Source organism: Octodon degus, unplaced genomic scaffold, assembly GCF_000260255.1.
Source record: "Octodon degus isolate 3935 unplaced genomic scaffold, OctDeg1.0 scaffold00044, whole genome shotgun sequence".
NCBI classification, from domain to species: domain Eukaryota; kingdom Metazoa; phylum Chordata; class Mammalia; order Rodentia; family Octodontidae; genus Octodon; species Octodon degus.
Window position 1 is genome coordinate 13,646,078 of NW_004524620.1, and position 16,470 is coordinate 13,662,547.

The following is a 16,470-nucleotide window of genomic DNA, read 5'->3' on the forward strand; positions in this document are numbered from 1 at the left end:
ACCTGACTGACCTTGTCAGATACAAAAGTTACATTTCTTGTTTATAGGTCTTACTTTATCTTGGTCTTAACCATCCAGTAGAAAAGTATAAAAATGAGATATAAAAAGTAAAGTCATATTAATATGCTGACCTATAAAAGGCTCAAGTCAACAACTTCTGACATTGCCAGTCCTACGGATAACCCACTACTATTATGGACTACTGGACTATATTGGATTATTTTGCCAAATGTATTTCTAGTCAATCTACAATGGTTTACTTAGGCACATGATCCATTGTCCTGAAAAGTCAAAGTCAAACAGTCAACTGAGGTGCCCAGCAAAGAGGTTAGTAAAATTAGCTACGGCCCAGGCAGGCAGGGGTCACCAGGTAGTCAGCAGCGTGGAAAAGGGCCACTCATGGTTACGGAAACTGAACATAGTCAAAATGCACTGTTAAGGGAAAACATATTTTAAAAACATTATCATACTTCATAAAAATAATCAGTAATACTTTGGCATATTTAAGGAAAGAATTCTGCAATAATTGTTTGTGCTAGTGGTTACTGTTGGGAGGACTGCATTAAAAGGAAACCCCCAGTGAAGAATAGAATGAAAACTGAGCAAGTTGGCCCACTGAATAGCAAGACCAGCATCATCACACATGAAATGGAGAAAAACTTCCTTTCCAATTTTAAAAAAAAATTTACTTATTTGGTACAGGGTCTCCATTTGCAGCCTGGACTCGCAGTGGTCCTCCTGACTCAGCCTCCCCAGTGCTGGGATTACAGGCATGTACCACCATGCCTGGTTTCAGTGGCCAGCACAGCATGGCACAGCATGTCTGGGGTTCCAGGGCTGGCATGGCATGTGGTATCAGGGATCAAACTTGGGTCCTTGCACTTGCCAGGCTGGCACTTAGTTAGACCTCTGAGCTATTGCCCCAGCCCCAAATCTTCCTTTTCTCCTGTTCCCAACATTTCAAATTGCCTGTTCTAAAAAGTGGAAATCACTGCCTGGTTTGGGAAGGCTTGTTAGAACACAAGGGCACCAAAGGTCTGCTTATCTGCCGACAGTGCCCTGGGATTCTAGCAGCAAGATCAAACCTGATGGCTCTGCGTTCCCAACTCAAAGAGAACTCCCCTTTCTTTCACAGAATCGGGGCATCATCGGAAACCTCTCTAGGGATATACAAGGGCCTGTGAATGTCCTCATATTTGGACTACTACTTTAATCATTTCACCTAATCTATGGGTCCTTACAGACCAGAAAGCCAGAACTTCTGTCCCCGTCTTGTACTCTGTTCTTGGCTGAAGAGAAATGCATCTGCAGGAACAACCTCGTGGAAAGGGATGACAGGTGCAGAGCTGTTCAAGAACCTTCAGAGCTGCAGGCTCTTTTTAGGTCCTACCATACATGCCATACGAAGCATGCTAAGATGCTCCTATGTACCACATAAAATATACATTTCCATGTAAAGAATTTTCATTTTGAATTTTAAAGTACAGGCTTTCATTTACAATTATCATCCTTAAAATCTTGGAAAGTGAGGAAATTGAATCCACAGTTTGTTTTCACAGAAAATAAAAGTTTTACACAGGGTAAATTTAATACTGAGGGTTTTTTTTGTTGATATTAAACATTCAATTATGCTAATAGTACTCATTTTTGTACATGTGTACTTTTTTACTTTGAAATAACTATAATACACTTTCCCTTCTATTTCTAAATATTTTTATCAGCTTGTGGAAAACCTTTGCATACTGGACAAACAGAAGGGCGTTTCTGAGCACAGCCCATGGGCATCGCTAAGTTTACCTTCAGCTCCTGATTTAGGGCTCCCTCCCTCCTTCCCTCCTACTTGCCCATGACTTCTGTAAAAAGTACTAATAAGAACTATCCTTTGACACCCTAGTTCCCAGAACACGTTTGGCAAAGCTGGAGTGGGCCAGAAACAGTCCTTCGATTTTTTCTGCTCTGAAAGGAGCCCCCAAGCCGGCTTTTCCTCGGCAGGTGCAGGTGCGGGTGCAGGTGCATTCATTTTCTCTCCCTGCACACCACACAGCTCAGCAAATGACCCCACGTTCCTCAGAACCACCCTCCAGGGAAATTTCCCAGGTCCTGAGCTCCGCCAGGGAGCAAGTCTGAACCTTGTGGGCTAAATGGGAAACAAATAATTATGAGCTGGTGGTGACAGTCCAGTGACACCACCGAGCATGCAGGAACAGGATGAATCCCAGAAGGGGAGGCTCCAGCAGAGCAAAAATAATCACCAACTGAGAGCTTGAATTAAAGAAATACTTAAAGAAGCTATTTTAGGAAAAGAAGAGAACACTCAAGCCTGTCTTGTGGTCTGCAAGAAAGACGGAATACCTCCCCATTGCCTACTTTTTTTTTCCCTCCAGCTAGGAGGATCATAAAACATAGTAACTGGAAGGAAAATACTTCGCACATGGATTCTACAAAGATACAAAGTACAGAGAAAGGTCTGAAATTCCTTACAGAATTTCCCACTGTTCAGTGTCACCCGAAGTTCACAGCATTAGCTTTCCTTCAAGCTGATTTGCAGCCACGAATATCCATCAGGATACAGCCTGTGAATTGGCAGATGCACAGATGGCAGCGGGGGCCATTCAGAACTGCCCTTCATGCAGCCCCGTGGGACACACGGCGACAAGGGCTCGCCACGTCCGCCAGCAGTTCCTGAGGCCCACCTGGCTCGGGCTTGCTCTAACTGCATCCTGAAGCAGCCTGCATCCCCGCAATCTGCTGCTGCTTATGTTCAGAATTCAATTTTAAAAGGGTTTTAATTACACTGGAAGCAACACGGGATGATAACAAAGAAACAGTCTTAATGTGCGTGGCCGGTAGGTCTGAGGCTGGCCTTGGAGTCATGAATTTATTTTCAGGACCAGTGAACACCTGTGAGCTTATTCTACTGGATATTACAGAAGACAATTTCTTCAGAAAGAGACCAGGGCAATTTTAATGATTAATATTGGCATTCTTACATGTTTTAATTTTTAATCTTTTAAATTAATCAATTAATCATGCTTATCAGTATACCATCCAATTTTAAAACCATCTATTATTACTTGGTGCATCACAATACACTAAAATATTACTAAGTTGAGCTCTATTAATATGAAAGCCCAATTCTTGATAGTCAGTTTGAAGGCTAACTGTTCTTGTCAGAGACAAGAACAATTTGTTAAGCAGTTCTGTAGCATGCAAAGCAATTCTCGAGGATTAGCGAAAGCATTCTTAGAGTTCTGGGGGCTAGGGGGCCTTGGCAGACCAGAGCAGACCCATGCCCCTGCCCCTACCGTGCTGGCGGGCTTCCCCCGCCAGGGTATGCAGCGCACATCTGTACAGGAAAGCCTTTAGCAAGTCTCTCATTTTATTCCATTCCCAAGTCAGTCATACGCTAGTTCTGTCTAATTGGGCAACTGGAACGATGCCAGCGCTATCTGTGGTCCTTCCTGGAGGAAATCCCGACTCCACATAGGAATTCCACTACTGATCTGATAACGGTTTAGAAAGTGCTCCATTTTTTCCCCTGGATAAAAATACAGACCATCTGGAAGCAAGTTTTAGTGATTCAAATAGTCCTCAAATCCTTTGTCTCGTTTCCTTTCACCTGGGAAAGCCACTGGCTGAGAGCTGATTTTGTGGAACCTCAACTGTACTTTTGGTGTAACCATGTACAGAGCTTTACCAAACAAACAGGCTCTCAGTCCTAGACCTCCGTGCATCAAAAGCCGCTGTATGTCACACAGCCGTGACCCCTCAGGGTCACTCAGCACGAGGACCCAAGCACGCAAAAGTCCTCTCTGCATAGCGAGTGATACCTGGGAATCACGCATCAAATGCATCACCATGGCGGTCTCACCGGCCAAAAAAGCCAAGTGTGAAAATAGAGGGTGATTTTCCTGGCCACAGATTTGGCACCAGACACAGAGGAAAGACAAGCATTCTGTTAGAAATGTTCAGCAAAATACCACTAACTTCTTTCATCACAACTTTCTACCAAGTTTTGTTAAACGTCCTTAAATGAACTATGCCAAAGTCCCACAAGGACCACAAAATCCAGGAAGATAAAGCTAAAAAATACTATTTTGTCATAAATATGATCTAAACCAAATAGGCCTGTGATTTAAATTATTAATCCATTTAATGGACATTAATTTTGCCTCTTTTCCTGAAACAGGTCTCCTTGTGAATGTAAGCTTGCCTTGAACTCGCTTATGTAGTCCAGCATGGCCTCAAGACTCACACCACCACCACACCTGGCGAACTGATGTTAATTTGAGGGTCTTAGAATTTAGGAAGGTTGGATGATGGATGATCTGGTTGATTGTCTTCATTTAAAAGTTAGGTGGAAATGTGAAATAACATTTCCCTTTTCTCTCAACACATTTTTTAATAATACCTAAAAGCATTTAACATGTTTCTGATTAAAGAAGAATATAGTTCAAGGACTGTAGGGGAAGATATGATAAAAGACGCAACACCCCCGACATAAAACCTAAAAGGGAAAAATAATACCTGGCGCCTCTTAGAGACCCATCTCTCTTCCTAATCACAAAAGGAAGATAGAGTGAGCGCGTTCCTCAAGGAAGAAATACTGAGCTGTAGGTTCAAATCACCTCTGCTTGCGAGGTAATCGCTGCCCAGCCGCCTTCAGGAACACTGGGACCTCTCAGAGGAAGGACGTTTGGCGTGGGAGGCCCAGGCTGTGGGAGCAGCCGCTCCAAAATCTTGCTTCACCGAGATAGCAGGATGGAGAGAAAGGGTAGGAAGAGCCACACTTGCATTGCGGTGTGCAGTTTTGGATCTGTATCAGTACATGTTTGCGGTCCACAATTACTGCCCTCACTGTAGGGCGCTGGCACAAGAACGCGACACGGGAGGAAAGCCTTCTGAGCTTTAAGTCCTGCAGCATCACCAAGTACTGGGGAAGGCAAAGGCGCAGCAGAAGGAGGGCGCAGCGGCAGGAGCCACGCAGGACTCCCGGACGCGCAGAGGGCAAATGAAGTAGGATGAGTGGAGCCACGCGGAATGCAGAGCCAGCTCCTCGGGTTTGTTTTCTTGTCACTTTTTTGATCTTGAGCAAATGAGCTGGTACATGCTTTAGTTCCCTCATCTGTGAAATGGAGGATAAAGTGGGTTCTCTTTCCAGCACGGCCGCGACAGTTACGTGCAATGCTGCTCGCGAGCTCTTGCGCTAGGCCTGCCGCGTGGCAGACACATTAGCTTGCTCCTCCTCATCGTCCACGGGAGGAGCCAGGGAGGAGGCCGCAGATTACGGGACGCAAAGGCCCCGGCAGGCCCCGCGTGGGGGACACGGCTCAGGGAAGCAGGCGAGCTCCCGGCGAGGGCTTGCGGGACGCGCTGGGGCAGCCGGCGGAGGACGCCGCCTCCTGCCCTAGCGCCAGGCTGCGAAGCAGGCCTCTGCAGGCGTGTGCGCGCAGAGGGCAGGACCGCAGGATGGGGAGGCCCCGCCCTGCCCCGCCCTGGCTGTGAGATTACGGTTTCTAGCCAACGTTTTGGCTTCGCGTGATGCTGGCTGGGGAGGGGAATCTCGGGCTCTGAAGGACTGCAGGCGGGCATGCTCTCAGAACTGATGTGGCATTTCTCTTTCTCTGGGCATGCTCTGGATTATAGGCTTTAACATCCAGGAAGCCAGGCTGTCACAAAGACGACGGCGACACTGTGAACACGTCCCCTGGGAGCGCCTGGGAGCCCTGGGCTTCTGCTGAAATCCACGGCCTGGCTAGGGAGTGAAACGCGGCCCTTCCAGAAGCTGGCGAAGCTTACCCCAGGGACGGGCAGACGTTCACGGCAGACGACCCGAGGGCCCGCTGGGACTTGTGCTAGGATTGCTAGGGAACAGGATTCCGGAGTCGCCAAGTAAGGCGGGCGTGAAGGAAAGGGAGGACGCACACGTGGACGCCGCTGGACAGTTCAGCCCACACAGCTGTGTCTAAGCAGCGTCTCCAAGCTTTATGGCTCGTACACCAGTATCAGGAGCATTCGGAACAAGTTACCGTATCCTGTGAATCCTGTTTCTTTCATCTATCTATCTATCTATCTATCTATCTATCTATCTATCTATCTATCTGTCGGTCATCTATTTATAGCTCTTTTCTACCTATCTAGCCTCTGTTTATCTGATTTATGTTCTATCAACCATAGGTAATCACGGAATAATCTTTCCTCTTTTAAAATAAAAATAAATACAGTAAAAGATAAAAATAGAAGTCCTAATATGTTCTTATTGCATCTCAAATTAGCATCTTATATATTCCATTGTGGATTTAGCACGTATCTTTAAACAGGAGTGCTTGAAAGGCCCCACACAGAACTGGTAAGCCACAGTAGGCGTGTCTACACCCAGCTCCTCCAGACTGCCTCCCAGATACTGGGAGCTGTAAGACCCCAAGGGACAGGACTCCCCTCTGTGCATGTGGTCCCCGACCGCGGGGACTTACAAGACAAGCACACAGGCGAGTCAAGCTACTCAGGCCGAACAGGAAGTACGTTCGGGCCCCACAGAGCCCGTTACACTGGCTAAATTAATAGCACAGCGATTCTTTAAGTCCATTTCTAAAAGTATTATTTAATCTTTCTTATTAAATAGGTGTGTAGAAGGCACTAATCCCCACTCTGTAAATAGAGCCAGAGAGAAGGAGGAAGGGGCCTGGGGCTGCTTCTGTATGTGCCCATGTTAATTCATTTCATTTGGGAATTAACAACCATCTAGCCCTGCCATTGCTCACCTTCTAGAAAAAAATCCAGATGTTGCTAATGTATTTTATTGTACCATCAAGCGATTCTCACAACTGCTGATGAACAAGTCTGATATTCCAGCCAGAAACAATCTGTTAGCAGTTCTTTGCCACTGGCCACACAAAGATGTTTTCACTAGGAATATTATTACAGTAAGAGCAGGTCATATTTGCAGAAAGCTCCATGTACAACCTCATGGAGTCCTCACAAGAGTAGGTGTTTCTATGTCTGCCCCCTTTGCTTCATGAGGCCCCAGAGGCTCAAAGGTGGTGGCAGTTTGTCCAAGACCACAGGACCAGCAGAGCTGTGATCTAAACACAGACAGTGGGAATCCAGAGCTCCCTTAAGAGCTGGAGGAGAGAGTCGACTTTTCCTTGCAGGGTGGCCACCTGTAGGGTGGCCAGAGGCAAAGACTGCAAATCCAGTAGAGAGATTAGGAACCATGCATAAGCTCTGAATTCCAGTGGAAACCAGAAAATAGTTGCCAATTAACTGCTGTGAGTTTATTTGTGTTCATTTGGTACACAAGCTAGATCAGAGAGTAGAATAAGTAGAGGCCCTGGTCACGCCTTCTGTCCCTCCACCACAGCATTTACTCAGCCACCACTGCCACGATGCCTTATGGCTACTTCTGTCTGGTGAAGCTCACGGAGGCACTTGTTTGGACGCTTGCAAGGCCCAGATTCCAGCAACAGTGCAAGTTCGTGCTGTTCTGTGTGTGAAGCTGACTTGCATCAGGAGTGGAAAGCCCGGCTGGAGGTAGGACAGCGGGCCCAGGAGCTCCACTGACCTTTGTGGCCAGGACACTCTGTGGTTTATTTGGACCCGTCTTCAATTAATTTCTGACACTTGGTCATTGCTGTTTCTTGGTATCAGGGAAACAGTAATCTGAAATGAACCCTGGGCTCGAAGTGTCAACTGGTGACTGGTCAGCAAGTTTTTAAAATAAAGATAATGCATTTACTTAACAATATTTGTCTGATGATACCAATCACATCCTTACCATATGCCATTCTCCTAGATTCTAAGGACCTGGGTGTGACCCACTCAACTGAAACCTTTGTCCTTATGGAGCTCACATTTCAGAATATCAGTATCATAAAATTAACTCGACATATGATGTAGGTGGCAGTTAGACCACTTAAAATTAAGTGTTATATTTAAGGACATGTTTAAGTGAACTACCTGTGGTCTATTCATCACTTTAGCTGTAATATTTTATAATTATTGACCCTGGACTTAGCATGTATATCTGTTTGGAGAGAAGGTAACAAAGACTACTAAAAATATGAAGAATATGATTAAGTCTAAAATATAAATTCAGCATTTAGAAAAATTCAATAAGCAAAGGGAACTTCTTATTTGAAGTGTATCATGAAACTGACAAAATTCAAGGGTCATTTAGTTTTTGATAATATTATCTATATTTCTTGCTATTTTGTTCTTTAAAAACTTTCATAGGGGCCGGGGAGATGGCTCAGCACAACAGCCTGAGTTCAATCCCCGGTTCCGCAAAAAAAAAAACCTTTCATAGATATAAGAGATTGAAAGAAGCCTTGACATCAAAAGACTACAAATTGAGTATAATGTAATGCAGTGATTTTGAAAAGTAGTAAGTTTTCATATTTATGGGCTTCTGAATATAAAATTATAACTTTATCGATATACATATTGATTCTTCACATTCTAACTGTTTTTTTTTGGTACTGGGGATTGAACTCAGGACCTCGCGCTTGCCAGGTAGGTGCTTAGGCCACTCAGCTGTCTCCTCAGTCCCCCCATTCTAACTTCTGAGCCTAGAGATTTTATCTGTACCGTCTCAGTGCCTTTGTGACCTTGACACAGTATCTAGAGATGCAGAAAAAGAGGCCAGATTTGCTACTGGGTTTGAGAATTTAGTGTTCTTTTGATATTAGTTACCAGGAAGCAAATGAGCATAGTGTAACTCACTTTAAATATTTAATAATATTAACGCACATGTAAGTAACTTGAGGAAAACAATGGGGCACAAATGCCAAATGTAAGAGATTTTCTGTTGAACACGTATGGACTGGGCTTGATCAGTCCCACTGCTTGATCTGCTCCTCACCTCCTAGCTAAGGTTGGGAGGAATCCCTCCTAGCACAGCCGAGCCCTGCACTGCGGGGCCCCCCCGGCGTCACTGGCTGCCTCTGCACTCCCCCCCCCATTGCTCTGCAGCTCGTTCCTCAGCTCTGTCCACTCTGTCTCTGTTTCCAAAGCAAGCACCAAGCTGAGGGCGAGGCCATGCCTGTTCCACCTCACCTCCTTCTGCAGTGCCTACCATGGTGGTGGTACATGCACAGTAAATAAGTTAAATCCGATCTTACTTTTTCTAATGATCCGGTATTCTCATCTGTGGTGAGGCCAGAGGCAAGAGCTCTACTCGGCAGAATGCCATGTTCCTTCTGGCTTTTGGTCGTGGTGAGTTACCGCTTCTGTAATCATTTTCCTCCCAGGCAACATAGAAGTGCACACTGACGGGGCCACCATTTCCTCCTATTTGTGGAAATGCAAGCACAGTGGGCTTTTCTTCTTTGAACTTCTGTCTCAGCCAGAATTAGCGTTCCGCAGCACTTCTGAGTGTGTGCACATGCGAGTCCACCACTCACCACTTGGCTGGATGATAAGCTCCTTGAGCAAAGGGGACTTATAACAGTACATACCATTAAATTCCATATTTTGCCTGCTACTGTGCTGGAACCTTACAGATATTCAGAAAACAGAGGTCGTGGGATTATTAGTTACTGCAGGTAGGACTAGAGCTTTGCAAGGAAGAAGATGTTCAAATAGGTAGGAATCTTACCATGGGGCAAAAAAGTAGGCTTGGACTCACAGTGGGGCTCTGAGGATGCTCGGTAGAAACCAGGTGATCAGTGTAGAGCAGCGTCACCGCAGACCTTCTGGTGAGGGCCTGGGGATCCCGTGCCCAGAGGCCACCTCCTCGGTCCTGCAACCTGGGCTACTGCTCGTCCAGTAGCCAGGCTGGACCTGCAGTAATCCCACTAATGGCAGGGCAAGTCCAGTCATGGGCATTTGTTTTGGCTGAAGAAATGTTTGGATGCAACAGGGCCACAAGTAGTAAGCAGAGAATGCGGCAGCACAGGACAGCTCCGCCGGGCACTGACCACTGCGCCGCGGGCTGTTTTGGGAAGCACAATGCAGTAAAGACTAACGAGGACTTGGGACAGTTGCCTTTGGGAGACACATTCAGGTTGAATTCCAGCATCTTCTTGGCTCACCTGCTCCCGCTCCTCGCCCTTGTAGGAAGTCCAGCCAAATCACCACTTAACCACTTTCATCTATGTCCCACCCCGGGCGTTGCTACAGCCCCCCTTTGCTCCATTTTCCCAGCTCCCTTCTTCATGGCATCTTCAAAGCGACTCACCGGCCACCACATTCACTTAGCACCTCACGTGCACTGCACTGCACAGGCAGGGGGAGCCTGATGAGCCGGAGACTGGAGCGTTTGCTATTTTGGGCTGACTTCTAGCCTGAGCTCTCTTCTGAGACATGTTCTTCCACTTACTAGCCACAGCAGCAGTCCCTAGCAGACCTCTCCTGAGCACTAACTACACTGCAGATGTTAAATGCTCAGGCATGATCCAAGGTGGAAGGCCTTATTAGAAAACACCAAAAACTCTTCATTTCAAAATATAGATTCACATGTATTGAAGAATGCACAGGGAAATTGTTATGGCTTGTGTCTAGTTGTTCCCCCAAAGCCTCCTGCAGTCCTGGGGCGGCTTCTGGAGTTTGTGATTGATGATTGTGGGCAGGTAGCCTGCATTACAGTGTAAGGAGGGAGAGAGGCTGGCAGCTGCTGTTGCTCCCTTTGCGCTCTTGCTCTCTGCTGCCGCCATGAAAGGCTTCCCTTTCCCATGTGCCGCTCTGCGTTGGAGCCAGCTGAGCATGGACCGAAACCTCCAGTAACTGTAAGCTAATAAACCTTTCCTTCCCTAATTTTGAGTGTCGGGTATTTGTCCAGCAATGAGAGAAGAGCAACTGAGACAGAAATCTTGTGCACCTCGGGCAGTCTCCCTCACGATACATTTGCAGGACTAGTGCACAGCACAAAACCAGACGTCGACACTGGCACAGTTCGTGGAGCTCTTCAGGTGTCGCCTGCTACACGACCTGTTGTGTTCACAAAGAGTGTAAGGCCCATGCCACTCAGCCACATGCATCGTGCTTGGTGGCCACGGCTGCAATCTGTCTCCCTCAGTCCTAACTCCTGGCCACCAGAGCCATCCCTCTTGATAGTTATGTTGCGAGTACCATGAAAATGGAACTACGCAGCATACGTGTTTTTGAAATTCGCTTTTTCTATTCAGTGCAGCTTCCTGAAGTTCATCCAAGTTGTTTACGCACTGACAACATGTTCCTTTTTACCGTTAGTCCAGGCTAAGGCTGTCCATAGTTTGTCTGATCACCTTCACTCTGAAGGGCATCTGAGGAGTTTCCAGTTGGGGCTGCTGGCTGGCAAGAAAGTTGTTTTGAGCATCATGTACGAGTCTCTGCAGATGTAAGTGATCTGGGACAGTGCCTGGGAAGGACAGGTCTGGGTCATGCCACAGACACTTGCAGTCGGCTTTATTTATTTCTTTTTAATTATTTATATTTTGGTGGCATGGAAGACTGAATATGGGCCTTTGTACTCAGATATACACCCAGTTCTTTTTTTTTTTTTGCGGAACCGGGGATTGAACTCAGGCCCTTGCACTTGCCAGGGAAGCGCTTATTCTGCTGAACCATATCCCCGGCCCCAACACCCAGTTCATTTTTATTTTTATTTTGAAAAGTAACTGTCAAACTACTGTCCAGAGTAGCTGTACTATTTTATATTTCCACCAGCAAATGTGAGTCATCAAGTTTTTAAAAATTCTTTTTTTTTTTTTTTTGCTCTGAATGCCTTCAGGGCAGGTTTTTCTGGGTGAGTTGTGGGGATCGAACCACAGCAACCTGAGCCTGACTGCTGTGTTGAAGCAGCCACTTAAAGAGCTGAGCTAAGGGGCAGGCCCCCATGTTTTTAAAAATTCTTGCCAGAATTTGCTATTATGGCTACCTTTTATTTTAGTCCTTCTCATAGGTACAGCGATGCTTCCTTCCGGTACTAGTGCGTGTTTCTCTAACAATTTATGATGCTGGTTTCATGTGCTTATTTGCTATTTGTAGAGCTTCAGTGACATGTCTGCACAGATCATTTGCCCACTTTCTCATCGGACTGGTTTTTTATGTTGTGTTTAACAAGTTCCTTGTATATTCTCCATAAGAATCTTCTGTCAGCATAGTTTGCAAGTATTTCTCCTTCTAGTCTGTCCTTTAATTCTCTATGATCATTCATTTTTGATGTGGTATATCAGTTTTTATTCTTATAGATGAGATTTTTGATAGCAGTGCTATAAACTTTGATCTAGTCACAGGCCCTGAAGATGTTCACCATTGTTTTTAACAAATTTTATATTTTACGTTTAAGACCATGATCCATTTTGAGTCAATTTTTGTATAAGGTCTGATTTTTTTTTTCTGTTTTAGTCTCTAGCCTTCGGTTTGCTGAGAAATGTATTACTTTTCTTCTTTCTAAACACATTTTTATTTTTAATTAACATAGTAACTGTACATATTTATGGGGCACAGCATGTCAGAGATGCAATGCTCAGCTTAGGGTAATATATGACCTCATTTTCACCATGGTGCAAAGTCAGTTGCTTCTACACTCATCTTACGGCTTCAGGGTGGAAGGCCTTAGGAGACCAACTAACTGACGCAAGCCTTACAGGTGGGCCGAAATGCAGGCAGGCTCGTGGGAAATCCCTCTCAAGGCTGACACTTCCCTAGCCCAAGGCTTTGCAGTCCCCAGATGCAAAAAATAAGCCCCTAAACTCACCTTTCATGCAGAATTTATGTAGAAAACAGAACCTATCTAATTTTCATAGAACTATTTAGGGAAATCTAGACGTTTGCTTTAAATAAAAAATACGTGACTTAAAAATAAACGATTATTTTCGATGTCAGGAATACTAATCAGGATGTGATTTATACAATCACAGAGTATGAAACAAAAATGAGATGAAATTGAGATCTGTCCCTCAGTGAATATGATGCTCCCTTCTCTCTGGTGAGGCAGTAACAGGCTGACGGTGCTGGGACCTGGCCTTAAAATAAACGTTCTGTTTCCGTATAGCAGCTGTGGGCCGCTGCCCATTAGCTCAGTTGTTTAAGTGCCCGCTTAGGCAAAGCAGTCAGGCTCAGGATGCTGTGGTTCGATCCCCAGATCCTCATGCTTACCAGACCTCCCTTAGTGCCTCCTAAGCTAGCCCCCCCCCCAAAAAAAATCCTTCCATTCAGCAGCTGTGGTCTCCTCGCAGGTAGCTTGTCTGTTACCGTCAACAGCACAATGGAAACTGTGTGCATCTGAGTAAAGGCATAGCCTCACAGGGACAGAGACCAAGAGACGGCCCTGGAAGCCTCGCGTAGCCACCGTCAAGTGGGGCCAGGAAGCACCAGCAGGTCCAGTCAGTGCCATCTTCTTGGCCAAATATTCAGCATTATTTTCAGTGCCGGAGTTAGAGATCGAGTGGGGACTGGGGGAAGCTGACACAGAAAGAGCCTGTAGCAAAACTTTATTTCTAACAACCGCGGGTGCTAAAGCATCAACTTAGCCATTAAGAAACTCTTAGGATTGTTCTGAAAATTTTGTTTGGCAGTCAATCGCATAGTGCAGGCTTTGACACTGATGACAATCACAATGCTAGCATTCAAAGCTGCTTGCTGGTAGGCTACGGTAATACCAGACAGCTTTGGACAACACTGCACTTCGACCTGTGGGCAACTGATGATTACCAGTTAACTGAAGCAATCCCAGAGGCTGGAGCACTTTCCAGGAAGAAGCCCACGTGCTGCACAGACGCTTGCCTCTGCTCGGTGGGCGCCGACTGGGCGGCGTGCCAGAGGCTTGCCCAGGCAGCAGGCCCTGCTCCAAGTGGCTCCCTCCTGGGCTCTGCCAGCCCCCCGCTGGCTCACACCTGTGTTATGTTCACCTTGAGAAAACCCGCAAGGAGGACATGAAAAACCCGAAGAGAGAGAAAAGCGATAAAGCCCCTTTTCTACGTGCCTGGAGATGTTGAAAATGGGTGCATTTTTGGGTAAATACCAAAGAGAATAAGGCAAGGGCTCAGAAATCTCCCAGGCACCACTTCTGGGGTTCTTCTACAGCCATCTGATAGCTTTGGGAGAATGGTCACCAGTGTATGAGCTGCTTCATAGCTAGAGGGAAAGAAGCTCCCAGTAAAGAAGCACCCGGATGGGGATGGACGGCCAGATACTCAGTGGTCATGGGCCTTTTGGAGCCACTTCGTGCCACGCTTTGCCACCTCATGAATATCCACAAGGGGACAGATGTAGATGCACAAACGCAAAAGAATGACGAAGGCGTGATGGCAGCCTGGACTGTGTGCTTGCTTTATTTTGTACTGGCTTTGATTACACATGTACAGTGGGAGACCAATCCGTAGCGCTGAGCCCATGAGCAGCTAGACTGTAACGCGTGGGCTCGTCTAACGCCAACAGCCCCTAGCATCACCCACTTGCCTTTCGGCCGGGGAAAGAGGCCAGCGAGGCCGCCGCTGGGCGGTGCTAATGCTGGACGGAGGGCCAGGGTGGATGCACTCTGCTTTGCAGATTTAGGGCTGCAGGACAGGTGGGACAGTTGGGACAGTTGGCTGCCAGCCCTCAGGGCGCCAGGCTTGCCCAGTGGGTGCTGGGCTGAACGAGGATGGGCTCTTTTCCCCAAAAGAGTCCCTTTTATCCAATATACTTTCTTAAGAAATTTTGTGGGAAATCAAATTTTAGTAATTGGAATTTATCTTTGTCACCAATGGATATTTATTCTATTATTTTTCTTTTTACCTACCCTATTTTGGAGATCTACAAATATTTACATGCACTGGGATCTACTTTTCCTATTTTTTATAATAAATAAGTATTTCTCAATGAGTTTGATTTTGACATTTTGACATTTGTATTTCTAACTTTAGGTAAAGACAAACATGGTATAATAAAGAGGGGAAAGATATGGGATGGCACTACAGAATAGTTTTAGAAAGTTTTGGCTTTACCAATTCGAAGATTTGTGGCCTCCCACTAGTTACTGGAAGCATAGTCGCAGAAATGATATCTGTGAAATGTGAATGACAGCTATCTCACGGTTAATTATCAAATTAAATAAGATAATGTAAAATGCTGGATCCCTGTGGATACAAATTAAACATATGCAGAAATAAAATTATAGGATCACCACTTGGAGAAATTAGCTCTCTAAACTCAGAGATGGCAGGCAGCCAGATGAGAATTTCTAGCTCTGAATGAATTCAGAATCTCTCAGAAGCTTTAGCCAAGAATTTTAGTTCCATAAAACCATGGTGAACTGTCTAATCGGTCTCCATCGCCCTGACAGATGCGGGTGCAGTCACCTCAGTTTTTCCACTTTCTCGTCACACTCACCATTCTGCACTTTCCAGTCAACCACAGCTCTCATTTCCTCCCTTCTCCAATACAACCCTTGTTTAAAAAGTGCTACTCTATGTAAGGAAACTGGGTGGGCTTTCTAATTTTATTCATCGTGGTAGTTGGTTTGCAAAATATCTGCAACCGTCCTCCTCCCTGTATCAGTGCTCCTCTGAAAGAGAGACTGCTGGGCCCCCACAAGTGGGAACTGGCTACCCAGCTACTGCCAATAGGACCCAGGTGTCAAGTAAGATGATTGGCAACAAAGGCCCCTGGGAGGCACAGGGTCTTTCTCTTCTTTTTGATTTTGGCTGATCTTGTGACTTGCTTGGGCCATGGAAGTGATACTGTGCCAACCAGCAGGCTGGGCTTCAAGGCTGCATTCTTCAGGATGGCCCCTTTGGGCCCTTCCCAGTAGCCACACCAACAAGCCTGAACTCCCCAAACACCTGCCTACAGTCACGCTGGCCATCCTCCATCCAGATGACAGAAATTGCATCCGAACACCGAAGTCAATACCTCAGGGTATGAATGTGCGAGGGACACAACCACGGGTCTTTCTTGCCAATAATCTGACGTGGACATCTGAGTCATATTGGCGCTAGCTGAATAGTCAGTTTCCGTTTGTAATTTTGACAGCACTTTATATCAGCAATTGTTGAATCTCAAACAGGAAAACTGAGACAGACATGGCTTGTCCTACATAACAGCCTCACTAAGATGAGCATCAGAGTCCTGTAGGCCTTGCTGAACCGATGTATCTACCATGTTATTCACAGAGGAACAAATCCACCTTTAAAACATAAGGCATGGCAGTCAGGGAGACAGAGCAAAAGCGGAAAGAGGACATTTCTTGTTCACCTGGAAAATCTACGAATATTTATTCCATTAATGAAACCCACAGCCATATGTCCTCTTAAAAATGTTTGTTAATAGAGTTCCAAGATCCTTCATGCTTGAATTTATTAGATAAATTCTTTAGCTATTAGCCTGGGTAATCAGGAAAGCCTTTTCCAAATGTCCGACATCGCAAAATGAAATCAGGGGCCTGTCGTGCTTGAGCGGTCACAGAGCACTAGGCCTCATGGGCGTGAGCCCTCCTGCGACAGGCCCGGCAGCGCCCTCAGCTCCAGCGCCCCCCTCAGCTCCGGCGGCGCCCCCCTCAGCTCCGGCGGC

The 16,470-nt window shown here is 46.1% G+C and overlaps 1 protein-coding gene across 1 annotated transcript in view; it reads right to left on the minus strand.

Moving 5' to 3' along the window:
- The window catches only part of Slc24a2 (solute carrier family 24 member 2), a 288,585-nt gene that overhangs the window by 134,272 nt on the left and 137,843 nt on the right, over positions 1–16,470 (minus strand). The window lies entirely within an intron of this gene.